Raw genomic sequence first — 15,299 nt, forward strand, 5'->3', positions numbered from 1 at the left:
CCCTTCAGATATTTGTAGACAGCTATCAAGTCTCCTCTCAGTCTTCTCCTTTGCAGACTAAACATCCCTAGATCCTTTAACAGTTCCTCATAGGACCTGGTTTCCAGGCCACTCACCATCCTTGTAACTCTCCTTTGAACTTGCTCTAGTTTATCAATGTCCTTTTTTAAATTGGGGCCCCCAGAACTGAACACAGTATTCCAAGTGTGGTCGTACCAATGTACTGTAGAGAGGAATAATTACTTCACGAGATTCTATGCTCCTCTTGATAATAATAATAATAATAATAATAATAATAATAATAACAACAACAACAACAACAACAACAATAATAATATATTAGATTTGTATGCCACCCCTCTCCGAAGGCTCGGGGCGGCTCACAACAATGATAAAAACAATATTATAGTGGCACAAATCTAATATTAAAAGAAATAACTAAAACCCTATCATATTAAAACCAAACAACACATACATACCAAACATAAATTACGGTATAAGGAGCCTGGGGGAAAGATGTCTCAATTCCCCCATGCCTGGCGGTATAGGTTGGTCTTGAGTAGTTTACGAAAGACAAGGAGGGTGGGAGCAGTTCTAATCTCTGGGGGGAGTTGATTCCAGAGGGCCGGGGCCGCCACAGAGAAGGCTCTTCCCTTAGGGCCCACCAGACGGCATTGTTTAGTCGACGGGACCCGGAGAAGGCCAACTCTGTGGGACCTTATCGGTCGCTGGGATTCGTGCGGTAGCAGGCGATTCCGGAGGTACTCTGCTCCAATGCCATGTAGGGCTTTAAAGGTCATAACCAACATCCCAGGATTGTGTTTGTCTTTTTTGCAGCTGCTTCACACTGTTGATTCATGTTTAATTTGTTTAGTGACTGTTCAATGTTCCAATGATACAGGGACCACAAAGGGCATAACATGACAAAAATCTTCTCCAATACAAGGGGGAAATCCTCATGTAAGAACTTATCAAGAGAAATTGGCTATGGTAAAAAATTCTCCCCAACGTATAATTTTCTCAAGATTCATGCCAGATCTCACTTGCAGTTCAAAGCACATTATGAACAAGCACAAAAGTATATGATTCACGGTGTATGCTAATATGTAATTATTTTTAAAAAGATGTATTGAATACACAGCATTGGTTGGGTTCATACATCCATGTTAAGTCAAAAGTCATGTTGTGATTCAATTTATTATATACCTGCCAAGCCAAGTGACCTAGATGACCAACAATGTCTTAGCACTGGCATAGTATTAAATAAAGACTAATACATACATATAACATGCTAGAGCAAGCACAAATTAACACAAATTGTCATAGAGCGATATGTTAAAGAGGGGGGAGTTCACACATTAAACTGAGTCATAAATCATGATTTACAAACCATAATAGGTAGCTCAAAGACTAGTGTTCTGATTTGCATCCTGCACCAACCCATGATTTTCAGGACCGCCTTTTATTGTAAGCTGACTTCAACTATATTCTTCCTTGTTCCTCTCTATTTAATATTTCTGATGACTTCAGAAACACAAATAACCAGTTCTGACTTGGTTGAAAATCAACTCAAGTTCCATTGTTCGTAGGTCAACAGTGATAACTGTTCCAAAGACATAACTTTGTATTTGATGTGTATCTTTTTTTTTCTTGTTTCTTGCCCAGGGTTTCAAGTTTCATGACAGTTGGCGGGAGCTCGGGGAAGAGCCTTTTCTGTGGTGGCTCCGACCTTGTGGAATTAACAGCCCCAGAGATTCGCACTGTCTCCTCCCTACTGGTCTTCCAGAAAGCTGTTGACCTGGCTTTTCCGGCAGGCCTGGAATTAGATGATATTATCATTTTTATTATATTGTTGATTTTATTGTTGTATTTTTATTGGCTTTTTCCTATTGTTGTATTTATGACTGTTGTTAGCCATTCTGAGTCCGTTTCGGAATGAGTACCATATAAATACAATAAATAAATAAATAAGTTTTAGGGTGAGAAACTAAGAGCACTCTACAATGTGAGCTAAACCAGTAAAATGATACCTTGTCTTATGAACTTAATTGGTTCCGGGACGAGGTTCGTAAGGTGAAAAGTTCATAAGACAAAACAATGTTTCCCATAGGAATCAATGGAAAAGTGATTAATGCGTGCAAGCCCAAAACTCACCCCTTTTGCCAGCCGAAGCGCCCATTTTTGCACTGCTGGGATTCCCCTGAGGCTCCCCTCCATGGGAAACCCCACCTCCGGAATTCCATGTTTTTGCAATGCTGGGATTTCACTGAAGCTCCCCTCACTGGGAAACCTCACCTCCGGACTTCCGTTGCCAGCGAAGCGCCTGTTTTGCGCTGCTGGGATTCCCCTGAGGCTCCCCTCCCTAGGAAATACCACCTCTGGATTCTGTGTTTTTGTGATGCTGCAGGGGAATCCCAGCAGGGGAATCCCAGCAGCGCAAAAACGGGAGTCCGGAGGTGGGGTTTACCGGCGGCGGCGGCTTGGGTTTGTAAAGTGAAAATAGTTTGGAAGAAGAGGCCAAAAAATCTTAAACCCCAGGTTCGTATCTCGAAAAGTTTGTATGACGAGAGGTTCATAAGACGAGGTATCACTGTATAAGCAAATAGGTTAGCAGTGCAGAACCAAACTTGGTTTAATAGAAGGGGAGGTAAGAACATCCTCCATATTTAATGTGCATAAGTTTAGATAAAATATAAATCCAAGTTTGGTTTTCTCCTCCTGTTACATAGACATTACACTTCACCATTCAGTTTTAAGAGGGACGTTGAAAGCCACTTTTAAAAGTTTTATATGAGGAATGACCTGCAAATCTGGCTTTTAGGTTGAACATCAGTTTTGGTTTACCACAGTCAAATTTCTGCCCTATCTCTTTATTTGCATCACTGGAATGGCAGGTTGTTATAACCAACAGTCTTTTGGATTAGATCTCTGCAATTTTAATAGAAATAGTTTGGAGAAACAAGTGAAGACCCATAAGCACACAAAGTGACCGATACTATTCCCCATCACAAAAGAATCTATTTCTAAAGTAAGAAAAACATTACTTGCCACATACAAACAGGGAACAAAAGTGCTATTTATGGCCACTGACAAACTCATCTGCTTTTTCGGACAAGCCACATTCATCCAATGCTGCTGGGCTGGACTGATAGGGAGGCTGGCGGCATGAAAAGGCCCAGTTGCATTCAGACTCTGGCATCTGCCACGGCTGTAGGCTTTGTTGATAAGACAAGACTACCCTCTCCTCAAACCTCCTCTGTATGGGAGGCGCATGCTCACCTCACCTTCTTCCTTCAACAGTGACTGTCCTCCTCTTCCTCTTCCTCCTCCTCCCACACAAATTCGGAGCTTTTATTTCTTTCCTAATGGGTTTGCATGCATTATTTGCTTTTACATTGATTCCTATGGGAAAAATGGCTTCTTCTTACAAACATTTCTACTTAAGAACCTGGTCACAGAACAAATTAAGTTCTTAAGTAGAGGTTCCACTGTATTTGGAAGGTTAGAGCTGTCAGCCGAATCCATTATATTCCAATACAAGAGAATATTTACAGCTTAGGGTAGAAATGTGAAGTTCTCGATATTCTCAGAGCTTGGTTAGAAACATAGAAACATAGAAGTCTGACGGCAGAAAAAGACCTCATGGTCCATCTAGTCTGCCCTTATATTATTTTCTGTATTTTACCTTAGGATGGATATATGTTTATCCCAGGCATGTTTAAATTCAGTTACTGTGGATTTATCTACCACGTCTGCTGGAAGTTTGTTCCAAGGATCTACTACTCTTTCAGTAAAATAATATTTTCTCATGTTGCTTTTGATCTTTCCCCCAACTTGTTGTTTTTCTGCAGATGTTTTGTTACCCAACTATTTAACACCACGAGTGTAACTGTGGGACTTGTTGCACTTCCACAGTCACCCATAACTGATGTTAACTAATTGGGTAAAGAAACATATGCAAAGTGAAACAACTGAGCTCAGAACACACCAAGAACTTCACAATATGTTATGTGCATACCGCATACTCTTCAGGACTTTTCCTGGATGAAGAATTTGGAGTGAAAATGAATCTATTGATGCAGAAAAGTCTGTTTTGGGTCCCTAAAAGCTCCCAAACCTGGTACTGTCAAATTCAGAGGATCTCAAACCAGCTCAAAACATTCCCTGAAAAATCAGTTGGGTAGAGAAGCTGTGAAGTGTACTCTACTATTTTCCAACTAAAAAAGTCAAGACCAGGGGTCCTCAAACTTGGGAACTTTAAGACTTGTGGACTTCAACTCCCACAATTCTCCAGCCAATCTCTAGAAGTTGAAAACCAGAAGTCTTAAAAGTTGCAAAGTTTGGGGATGCCTAGGTTAAGGAAACAGCCCAGAAACTTGAAGACTGTGAGTCAACTCACTTTAGGCATGAAGCCAGCTGGTTGACCTTGTGTCAATCCTTCTTACTCAGTCCTAGGAAAAAGAAGACAAGGACAAACCACTTCCAAAGTCTTGCCAAGAATACTGCAAGGACTTGTCCAGAAAATCGCCAAGAATGAACACTGACTCAAAGGGACGTAATTTGCTAAGTTTGAAGACCTCTGGTCTAGACCAATGTTTCTTAATCTTGGCAACTTTGAAATGCGTCAATTTACGCACATCTTAAGGTTGCCAAGGTTGAGAAAGACTGGTCTGGACAGATGTACTATGGACTACACTGTTTCCAATAAAAGAAGAAGTCATCCTGGGCCATCAGCAGAAGGGGTTGAGAAAGTGTGAAGGATCTATGTCATAGCACTTTCTATACCTAGATTATTTTACTCTTAATCACGCTTGGTTGAATGAAACACACTGGATGGGGTGACACAGCACGCTAAGTCACAAGCTGTGGTCCACAAATGACAATAGTCCAGTTTGTGTAAGTGATACCTTGTCTTACAAACTTAATTGGTTCCGGGACGAGGTTCTTAAGGTGAAAAGTTTGTAAGACGAAACAATGTTTCCCATAGGAATCAATGGAAAAACGATTAATGTGTGCAAGCCCCAAATTCACCCCTTTTGCCAGCTGAAGCGCCCATTTTTGTACTCCATGGGAAACCCCACCTCCAGACTTCCGTGTTTGTGTGATGCTGCGATTTCACTGAGGCTCCCCTCGCTGGGAAACCCCACCTCCGGACTTCCATTGCCAGCGAAGCGCCCATTTTTGCGCTGCTGTGATTCCCCTGCTGTGATTCCCCTGCAGCATCACAAAAACACGGAAGTCCGGAGGTGGGGTTTCCCATGGTGGGGAGCCTCAGGAGAATCCCAGCAGCACAAAAATGGGTGCTTCACTGGCAACGGAAGTCCGGAGGCGGGGCATCCCAGCTGCGGTGGTGGGTTTGTAAGGTGAAAATAGTTTGTAAGAAGAGGCAAAAAAATCTTAAATCCCGGGTTTGTATCTCGAAAAGTTTGTATGACGAGGCGTTTGTAAGACGAGGCATCACTGTACTATGGAAGGGAAAGCAAAGAAACAACACAAGCCAAGGGTGGGGGGCCAGTGGGTGGCAGGGCTTCAACAACATTCGCTCTATAAGACACACAGACATTTCCATTTTGAGTGGGGCGGGATGTGTATCTTATAGTCTGAAAAATATGGTACTTTATATATTTGTGCCATGTGCGAACTTCAGTGATCCCTCGATTTTCGTGGGGGTTGCGTTCCCAGACTGCCCGCGAAAGTCGAATTTCCCCAAAGTAGAGATGCGGAAGTAAAAATACCATTTTTGGCTATGGACAGCCAAAAACTACCCCCAAGCACCCTTTTCCAGGGCCGCGCAAGGAGCCGGGCTTGAAGTTGGGGGTGGGGAGCGACGAAACTGCGGAGGCCGGCAAAAATTGTTTTGAATGTCGGCCGCCCCCACGCCCCCAGCGCCTCCGGCCCCCTCGCCGCTACCCCCACGCCCACCCGATCCACCCCTCGCACCAGCTTTCTTGGGGCACGAGTCCTCCTGCAGCAGCGCTGGCGGCTAAGGCTTCTTGTCCTCCTCATTCGGCCGCTAGCCGCTCTGAGCGCTTTGAGAATGCCCGTCCCGCCCCTCTCGCAATCCCTTAGCTGAGAGTGCTTTCGTCCCAGCTGTCAGCAAGGGGGCTGCAGGAGAGGCGGAGCAGGCGTTCTCACAGAGAGAGAGCAACAGACAGAGTGAGATATAAAGGAGAGAGGGAGAGAGAGAGGGAGAAAGAGAGAGAGAGAGAGAGCAAGAGGGGGGAGAGTGGAAGGTAGCGAGAGAGAGAAATGATAGAAAAAAGGGGAGAGAAAAAAAGAGAAATGAGAAAATGATTGAAGTTGAGAATGACAGGAAATAGAAAGAGAGAGAGAAATGACTCTTGGTGATGACGTATGACGTCATCGGGTGGGAAAAACCGTGGTATAGGGGAAAAAACCGCGGAGTATTTTTTAATTAATATTTTTTGAAAAACCGTGGTATAGCCGTTTCGCGAAGTTTGAACCCGCGAAAATCGAGGGATCACTGTACTCCTAAAAAAGTGGGGTAGTAATTGGGACACTGAACTTGAACAACAGTGATACAGGCTGAGTTCACAGAGAAAATTATGCCGTGGTTTGCTGAACCACATTTTCCGGAATTAAATGCAATAGGCCAGGTTTATACAACACTGCTAGAAACTGATCTATAAACACCGTGGACTGTGTGTACATAGTATACTGAGGTGAGACCAAACCAATTATGTGACTGTTTATTTTGGCAAGAGAATTAGGGTTTGTTGTTCTCATTCATATGGAGACACTGTGTACATGGACACTCAAGATAGGCCCACGCCTAGATTCAATTTCTCCCACCTCCCAGGGAAGTCAGTGTGAATGACAGAAATATTGAATTTCCAAAAGGCCAGGTGAATGCTTCGATAAGGGCAGACCTTGTTAAGACAATGCATCCTAATTGCTTCTGAAAATAAATTCGTTTCCTTCACGTGTGGCCGTAGCTCAGGTTTCTTTTATTTTTTAAAAGCTACAGTCAATGCCACTTAAAAGCAAGACATTCATTTCTCTGACCATGATGGAGGAGCCTGCTGGCTCTGGAACAGAGGTCTTCAAACTTAGAAACATAGAAGACTGACGGCAGAAAAAGACCTGATGGTCCATCTAGTCTGCCCTTATACTATTTCCTGTATTTTATCTTAGGATGGATAGATGTTTATCCCAGGCATGTTTAAATTCAGCTACTGTGGATTTATCAACCACGTCTGTGTTGTGGTTAGCTCTGGCCCAGCTCCTGCCCCAAGGAATGTGGATGTGGGGGAGACATCCACATGCTGCAGGCCTGTTTTGTCCCCGGTGGAATCTGCTGATGAAGGCTCCTGTGACCAAGAAGACATGAGTGACAGGGAGGAGGAGAGTGTGGCAGACAGCTCAGGAGATCAATTATCTAGCTCCTCCTTGGATTCAGAACAAGAGTTAATGATACAGCCACGCATGCGGAGAGCGATGCATAGGCAACCACAACTGAGAGATTATTATCAAAGAAAATGAGGCCACCTGTAGTTGGGTGGGGCTGTGGTGATTAGTGAGGCTGCTATAAATAGCAGCCTGTGGGTTTGGCCATTGTGGAGGATTATCTGATCTTTGTGTTTCGTGACTGCTTTACTGACTTTGACTTTTTGTGTGCTGATTTTTCCCCACTTTGAAACTAAACCAGAGCAAAGTGTGTTTCACTTTGTGAAAGAAGAAGGACTGTGAATTGCCTCACAGCTGCAAGCTAAGTATCACAGAACTGATAAGGGACTTGTACAAATTACCAGTTTGTTTGGAGACGAGTGCTCTTGGCTATACCAAAAGAGGGCTTGTTTTAAGTGAATTTTCATTATAAAGAACATTGTTTTGAATTTTCAAACGTGTGTGTGTCTGAAATTTGTACCTGTGAATTTTTGGGAGGAGTCTACCAGAGACAGAGCAGTCTGCTGGAAGCTTGTTCCAAGGATCTACTACTCTTTCAGTAAAATAATATTTTCCCATGTTGCTTTTGATCTTTCCCCCAACTAACTTGGCAAACTTTAAGACTTGTGGACTTCAACTCCCAGAAAACTTAAGCTACCCTTGGGTATTCTGGGAGGCTAAGGTTGAGAAACACTACTTTGTAGACTCAATCAATGCATGCTCTATTATCGGGGTGTCAAACTCGATTTCATTGAGGGCCACATCAGGGTTGTGTTTTATTTGGGGGGGCGTGGCCAGGAGGTGTGAACAGTTCGACATCACTCGTGTCAGGGCACCTGTGGCCAGTAATGGGCAGCCAAAATTTTTACTGCCACACTGTGGGTGTGGCTTATTTTGTTGGCGTGGCTTGATGGTCAGGTGACTGGGTAGGAGTGGCTTGCCGGCCATGTGACCACGTGGGAGTGGCTTGAACAATCATCATTGTTCAAGTGAATGGTTAAGTCTTCGACTTACAACCTCATCAGTGTTGCTCTCTGGAGTGACAATTTGCTTCGCGTTTACCATGCTCTCCTTCCTGGGTCGCCCCCTGCCTCAGGCGGGGTAGCTAGGCGAACGGATGCCGATCAGCTGTTGAGAAAAGAGGGGGGAGGAAATTGGCCCCCTGCAACTCCTGCCAGTGCTGGCCGCTTTCCGAGGGGGAGGATGGGAGGGGGGTATAGTCAGCTGGAGCTGGGCACACAGCTTCATTTCCACCAGTGGAAATGTGTTACACCCCGTCCTGCCTGCTGCCCAACCATATCGAGTGCTCTGCCAGCGAAAACGGGCTCCCGGACTCTGTTTTCGACTGTGACAGCCTCCTGCAACCCTTTGCCAGCGAAAATAGGAGCTTGGAAGAACCACACGGGTTGGCCTTCTCCGGGTCCCGTCGACTAAACAATGTCGTCTGGCGGGCCCCAGGGGAAGAGCCTTCTCTGTGGCGGCCCCGGCCCTCTGGAATCAACTCCCCCCGGAGATTAGAACTGCTCCCACCCTCCTTGTCTTCCGTAAACTACTTAAAACCCATCTATACCGCCAGGCATGGGGGATTTGAGACACCTTTCCCCCAGGCTTATTATAATTTATGTTTGGTATGTATGTGCTGTTTGGTTTTTTAAATTGATAGGGTTTTTAGTTTTTTCTTAATATTAGATTTGTGCCTGTACTGTACAATATTGTTTTATCGCTTGTTGTGAGCCGCCCCGAGTCTTCGGAGAGGGGCGGCATACAAATCTAATAAATTATTATTATTATTATTATTATTATTATTATTATTATATATTACTACATGTCTATTTTTCTTCCTATGTATTTATGTATTGGACAAAATGAATGAGTGAATGAATGAATGAATGAATGAATGAATGAATGAATGAATGAATGAATGAATAAATGAATAAATGAATAAATAAAAAAATAAAAAAAATTATGACGTTCTTTGCCACATTGGTTAAGTGAATCACATCAGTTGATAAGTTAGTAACATGGTTGTTAAGTGAATCTGGCTTCCCCACTGACGTTGCCTGTCAAAAGGTTGCAAAAGTGACCTGGGGACACAGCAACAGGCACGAGTTGTCAAATTGCCAAGCATCTGAATTTCGATCACGTGATTGCGGACATGCCTCAAAGGTCACAGGGGTGAAAAAGGTCACCTTTTTCAGTGGCGTTGTAACTTTGAATGGTCCCTAAGTGACCCGTTGTAAGTTGAGGACTCCCTGTATAAATGGACATTCTATACCAGTGATAGCGAACCTTCCTTTCCTCGGGTGCTGAAAGAGTGTGGGCATATGCGGTTGTGCATGCGTGAGTGCCCACACCCATAATTCCATGCCTGGGGAGGGTGAAAACAGCTTCCCCTGCCACCTGGAGGCCTTCTGGAGGCCGAAAATGGCCTGTTTCCCAACTTCTGGTAGGCCCAGTAAGCTCATGTTTCACCCTCCCCAGAATCCAAAGGCTTCCCTGGAGCCAGGGGAGGGTAAAAACGCCCTTCCCCATCCTCCTGGAGGCTCTCTGGAAACCAAAAATGCCCTCCCAGAGCCTCTGTGTGAGCCAAAAACCAGCTGGCTGGCACACACATGCATGTTGAAACCACCTGTGGCACCTGTGCCATAGATTCACCATCACTGGTCTATACAATATATTTCTATTGTTAAGGCTGTTCTGCTGCTCATGCGGGCAAAGTCTAATATAGTTAGTCTTCATCTTACAATTATTCATTCAGCGACCATTCAAAGGTACAATAGCACTACAAAATGTCCTCATATATAGAACTGTTGTGGGAATTTTGGAAATTGAAGCCCACAAATCTTACAGTTGCTAAGGTTGAGAAATATTGTTTTAGGGCACTGTGCAATTTCAGCAATTGCGATAGATAATATGGTGCTTTAAGGCAGTGTTTCCCAACCGTGGCAACTTGAAGGTATTTGGACTCCAATTCCCAGAATTCCCCAGCCAGCGAATGCTGGCTGGGAAATTCTGGGAGTTGATGTCCAAATATCTTCAAGTTGCCAAGGTTGGGAAACACTGCTTTAAGCGACGGATCAAGCTATAGCGTACATACAATTGTCCTGACAATTATCTGTACATACCAATTATTGTACATACAATTATATTATCAATTGATGATTTTCTTTTCTTTCCTAATCACACACCCTTACATGGGAGACAAAACACAAACACTTCACCCATAAATAGAGGCCAAAAGTATTATTAATATTAATAGTATTATTAAATCTCCAGGCCCTGTTTCCACCAAAGCATATCTGAACAGCACAAATAGGATTCTACCCATTTTTCTAATCTATACAACCCACCAAAATATCACCTAATTATTCAGGGGGATTTCACATTGGGCAAAGCTAGGTTGGCTAGCTTTTGTGTGCTGTAAATACACAACCAGCATCAGTTTTGTGGCACACTGGCTGAATGAAGCAGGACTTGTCACTCAGAATCTCTCGACAGGAAGATGGGTGGTATATAAATTTAATAAGCAAATAAAGTCAGAAGAATGTTTCTGAACTGGGCGATACTCTCATATTGAGCCATACGTATACATATACATACATAGATACATATTTAGCCATACTGCATTCAGTTTTGGTTGCCATGATGTAAAAAGGATGTTGAGACTCAAGAACAAGTACAGAGAAGAGCAACAAAGATGATTAGGGGACTGGAGGATAAAGCATAAGAAGAACGGTTACAGGAATTGGGTAGGTCCAGTTTAATGAAAAGAAGGACTAGCGGAGACATGATAACAGTGTTCCAATATCTCAGGGGTTGCCACAAAAAGAGGGAGTCAGGCTATTCTCTAAAGGGTAGGACAAGAAGCAATGGGTGGAAACTAAAAAGGGAGAGAAGCAACCTAGAACCAAAGAGGAATTTCCTGCCAGTTAGAACACTTAATTAGTGGAACAGCTTGCTTCCAGAAGTTGTGACTGCTCCAACATTGAAGCATTTTTAAGAATAGACTAGAACAGAACAGAACCAGAACAGAACAGAATTCTTTATTGGCCAAGTGTGATTGGACAAACAAGGAATTTGTCTTTGGTGCCTATGCTCTCAGTGTACATAAAAGAAAATATACATTTGTCAAGAATCAACTCTTAAGAAATCAGGAAACAATCAATATTAATATAAATCGTAAGGAAAGAAGCAGCAGATGATGTTGGATAACCATCTGTCTAAAGTGGTGTAGGTTTCCTGCCTAAGCAGGGGGTTGGACTAGATGATCTCCAAGGTCCCTTCCAAATCTTCTGTTGCTGCTGTTTTAATTTTATTATCATTATCATTATTATTAGCAATACAACACAGCAAATGAGATCACTATGCTGAATTTCGTATTTCAACACCAGTCGGTCATTTTCCAAGCACCTAGGACTACATGATGTAGGGACGAATTATGTAATAATAATAATAATAATAATAATAATAATAATAATAATAATAATATTATTATATTAGATTTGCATGCTGCTCCTCTCTGCAGACTTGGGGCTGCTATCCCAGTGTGCCAATCCCAGTAAAGTGGCCTTTTGCAGTTGACAGATGGAGATTTTGTCAATTCCAATGGTTTTCAAATGTCCACTGAGATCCTTTGGCACTTCGCCCAGCGTGCCAAGGACCACTGGGACATCATCATCATCATCCTTGAGATCCAGTTTATATGGTTGCAAAAACCGCACTATGTGCCCATCCTTAATTTTCAATAAACCACGATCGGCAATAACTTAAGCTGTAAAACATGGCTTGCAAACTGTAATGACCCAGAGTTCCCCCAAAACCAAGGAACCCCGAACAAACTATGGAAAACTCCACCTGTTTGGTGGGAGGAGGGGATTCCAACCTCAACACTCCATTCTAACCTAGATTAGTTGTGCATCCTCATCAACCACGCCAGGGAAAGATTAGACCAAACCGAAATCCAGCCCACCCAATTGGCAAGGAATATGAAAGGGCCAGTGGGTCCAAGAAGAGAGAAAGTCACGCAAAAGCCACATCACAAAAGCCAAGCCCTTCTTGCCAAAACAATAAATAATAAATAAATAATAAATAATAATAAATAATAAATAAATAATAATAAATAAATAATAATAAATAATAAATAAATAATAATAAATAAATAATAATAAATAATAAATAATAAATAATAAATAATAAATAATAAATAATAATAAATAAAATGTGATGCATGGCTACGTTTGATTTTAATATACTGGGGTTTTAGCTTATGTAGTTTTTTTAAATGATTAGATTTGTTTAGTATACACTGTGTTATACTGTATCCTGTGATAAATAATAATAATAATAACAATAATAATAATGGGGGAAGTGAGTGGAAATCCAGCTGTGAGGACCAGCGATAGGAGTGGCAACTGAATGCTCAGGTTACAGAACAGAAAAGCCACAGGTAGCAGATTCCTACAGATTCTGGCTTCACACACACACACACACACACACAAAATCACAATCTTGCCCACCCTTAAAATGATTACCTCCATCCCGAAAGCCTAGATGAGAATCCCCAACAAACGCGTTCACCCCACCCTTGCCCCCCACCCCACCACCAGCAACCTTCGCCCGGGGAAATGGGACCATAGGATTCCGCGCAGCTCCCCTTCGCCGCCACTACCACCACGCCGTGCGGGAAGCCACCCTTCCACCCGCGTGGGGGCCGGTCTCGCGTGTGTGGGGGGGAGGCTTATAGGGGAGACCCCCGAAGCTGCCACCGCCGCCGCCGCCTGCCTACCTTTCTGGGCTCCCCTTTCCCGCTTCTGTTCATCCACAAGGGGTTGGAGGTGGGGGAGACTCCAAACCGGAGGGAGGCTTGACCAAATCCGGCCGCTTCTGGCCCGGGAAGTGCGGCTGGGGAGCCTCGGCAGAACCTTTCTCTTCCCCCTCAGGTCATGGGAGAGCCGAGCGGGAAAAGCCGCCGCCGCGCAGGGTGAGCGAAGTGCAGCTTCGCCTTCTTCCAAAGTGCCCGCCTCTGCCTCAGCGGCGGCGGCGGCGACAACTCGAAGGTTTTCGGCGGCGCCGGTCTCCCTCTAGCGACCCGCCTGGGCTTTGCTCGAGCAGGATAGGCCGGCCGAGGCCCGGGTGGCGCCTGCCGCTCTGGCCCGTGGTGAGCATTCCCCTCCCCGCCCGGCGCTGCTCGGCTCCCTGGGCCCTTCGCTCGAGCCGTCGGCACGAGCCCTTGAGGGAGTTGGGCGGCCTACAAATAAATACCGTAATAAATACACGAAACGGGGGTTTCCTTTGGCAAAAGAGGGGTGGCGGCGTGGTTTGTAGAGACGGTGTGGATGGTGGCTTGTGGGTGAACCGGGCTGTTACTGGGTGTTCGAGCAGATGCGAATCGTGGCTTAAGCAAGATGGGCTATTCCAGTCGGCAGTAAGCCAGAACTACCTTCTCTCACCTGTAGAGGTTACAACTGTTGAAGGGCTACCAAAATTTTTACTACCACCCTGTGGGGCGTGCCTTATGCATTTTTGTTCTACATCTTCCACTGTAAATTGGGTGCTCTGGGGTGGAGCTCCATTTTCGCTACCCCACTGTGTTTCCCACCGTCCGGGCAGTAGCCCACCCCTGGCTACAACCGGGAGTAACAAGTCCTTTGTTCCCATTCAGCTGCTCTTCTGAAACTGGGCTTTCTAATTTTATGACACTCTGTTTTTTTAACCACAATTGGCTTAAAGGATGCAATGTGACTAAGCCAGCGATGGCGAACCTTTTTTTCCTCAGTGGCCGAAAGAGCGGGTGTGTGCGTTATTGCACATGTGCGAGTGCCCACACTCATAATTCAGTGCCTGGGAAGGGCAAAAACAGCTTCCCCTGCCCTTCAAAGGCCCTCTGGAGGCCAGAAACGGCCTGTTTCCCAACTCTCCAGGAGCCCAAAACACCCTCCCAGAGCCTCTGTGCGAGCCAAAAATCAACTGGCTACCACACACATGCACATTGGAGCTGAGCTAAAGCAATGACTCGCATGCCAGCAGATATAGCTCCATGTGCACCTATGGCATCCATGCCATAGGTTCGCCATCACTGGACTAAGCCATCATTTGTTCACAAACCATATGGGTGGGCCCAGGCAGTGATTGCTTCATCAGAGATGCATTAGGAATTTTCCAGAAGCCAGCCCGGCTTCATGCACACCCAACATGTGCTCGCACACACACACACACACACACACGTGAGTTTTTTGCTTCTGTGCATGCGCCCATAGCGATATCTCGTGGGGAAGCTCATAATGTCTCTCTCTCTCTCTCACACACACACACACACACACACACACACACACTACTATCATGTATATAAACATTGTTATATCTTTGTATACTACCAATAATTACTTGAGAAAATAAATAAATAAAAATAAACAATGGTGCGCTTATCACGCCCCTTACAGACCTTTTAGGAATGGGGTGAGGTTGACAGTAGACAGTCTAAGGTTAAAGTTTTGGTGATTTGGCGAAGAAACCACAGAGTTAGGTAGTGCATTCCAGGCACTGATCACTCTGATGTGAAGTCGTGTTTTTTGCAATCGAGTTTCGAGCAGTTTACATTGAGTTTGAATCCATTGTATGCTTGTATATTGTTGCGGTTGAAGCTGAAGTATTCGTTGACAGGTAGAACATTATGGCAGATGATTTTATGAATTACATTTAGGTCAGATCAAAATATGGAAAAAAAGATGTCTTCGATTACACTATTACAGCTGAAATCTTTACAATGTTCTTATACTGTTTGAATTTATAAGTATAAAACAAAGGTTGTTAGTACATTATTTAAGTAGGTCAGAATTTATAGTGTTGACTGGAGTTTATTAACACTCTGACATTTAGATAATTTAAATGCTTAA

The 15,299-nt window shown here is 44.1% G+C and overlaps 1 protein-coding gene across 2 annotated transcripts in view; it reads right to left on the minus strand.

Annotated features, from left to right (window-relative positions):
* EPS8 (EGFR pathway substrate 8, signaling adaptor) overlaps nucleotides 1–13,610 on the minus strand; it is a 229,909-nt gene extending 216,299 nt beyond the window's left edge. For both annotated transcript variants that reach the window (XM_070754296.1, XM_070754291.1), the window contains exon 1: nucleotides 13,193–13,610. The gene's annotated coding sequence lies outside the window, so the exon portion shown is untranslated. The remainder of the gene's footprint in view (nucleotides 1–13,192) is intronic.
* Nucleotides 13,611–15,299: the final 1,689 nt, after the last annotated feature.

This window comes from Erythrolamprus reginae, chromosome 6 (genome assembly GCF_031021105.1).
Source record: "Erythrolamprus reginae isolate rEryReg1 chromosome 6, rEryReg1.hap1, whole genome shotgun sequence".
Classification (NCBI taxonomy): Eukaryota; Metazoa; Chordata; class Lepidosauria; order Squamata; family Dipsadidae; genus Erythrolamprus; species Erythrolamprus reginae.